This window comes from Gavialis gangeticus, unplaced genomic scaffold, assembly GCF_001723915.1.
Source record: "Gavialis gangeticus isolate Ggan-Ray unplaced genomic scaffold, GavGan_comp1, whole genome shotgun sequence".
Taxonomy (NCBI): domain Eukaryota; kingdom Metazoa; phylum Chordata; order Crocodylia; family Gavialidae; genus Gavialis; species Gavialis gangeticus.
The window spans coordinates 129,586,260-129,587,585 of record NW_017729032.1 but is presented as its reverse complement, the minus strand read 5'-3'; positions in this window follow the sequence as shown (position 1 = coordinate 129,587,585).

The window sequence follows — 1,326 nt, the reverse complement described above, 5'->3', positions numbered from 1 at the left end:
GGCCCCCCTGTGGGGTTAACACCGGGGGGGGGGGGGGGGGGCGGGGGGCACGGGGGTCAAGGGGTGCTGCCTGACCCCATCATGTCCTCCCTGCCACCTGGGTGGCCTTGAGGATGCTCCCACATCTGCATGGCTGGGCGCAACAGCCAGGGGGACGTACGGGGACCCTACAGGGGGGTGCAGGATGTGCAGGTACACCCCGCTGCTCCCTCTTCCCTGGGTCAGCCCAAGCCCAAGCCGGACTGGTGGTGCTCCCTCCCTCCCCAGGGCCCGTGACTCATCACCGGCAGCATGATGTCTGCAGGTGCGGGCAGATGCGGGGAGGTGGGAGCAGCGCCAGCTTCCCGCCGCCACAGCCACAGCAGCACCATCATCTCCCACGGGCCTAGCCGCAGCATCCCTCTGAGCTGACATTTCTGGCCCCCATGCTCGCCCACTTGCTGCACTGCAATCTGCTCCAGCCCATGTGGCCGGCCGGTACAGGTGCGGGGCGGGGCTGGCATGCAAATAATGAAGGGAGAGGTGGGGCTAGGAAGGGAAACCCTGCAATGAGGGAGAGGGGAGAAGCTGGCATGCAAATGAGGAAGGGAGGGGCAGGGCTAGGAAGGGACACCTTGAAATGAGGGGGGAGGGGAGGAGTTGCACCGCGTCAGCAACGTCAAGTTGACACGGTGTGTGTGGGAACCTTGTCCCTTTCCCACCCCTTGTCTCGCCCCCAGCCACTCAGCAGCTTCCTAATGGCTGCTGAAGGGCTGGGGATGAAAGTAAACAGTGTTAACTTTCATTTCCCATCGTAGCACCTTGGGCTTCAGAAAACAGCTTGGCAGGCTGCATGGTGGCCTGCAAACTGTACGTTAGACAAGCCTAACCTATTGGGTGTAAAACCACCATACAAGTCCCCTCTTATTAGGCAGAGCTGTAGGTTGTAGCCATGTTGGTCTAAGGACACAGGCAGACAAGGTTCTTTGGGTAAATCTGATACCTTTTATTAGACCAATTCAAATAGTTGGAAAAATTCTTTGCAAGCTTTCAGACACAAATACCCTTCGTCAGGCTAATGAATTAGGCACTTTCATTAGTTTCATTTTAGTTAAAATTTCATTTTAGTCAAGCCTTTCATTAGGCTAATTTCTCACAAGACAGGCATTCTCTCTCCAATCTCTCCAATCTCTCAGTTTGAGTCCTCAAAGGGAATTTACAAAACACCTTTCCCAGATGAGCCTAAGGATTTCATTTCATCAGCCTACTGGATATAAAAAAAATCATAGCCTAAATATAGACAGTGGATTTATGGCACATTATAACCTGCCTAACATGACCGGCAAG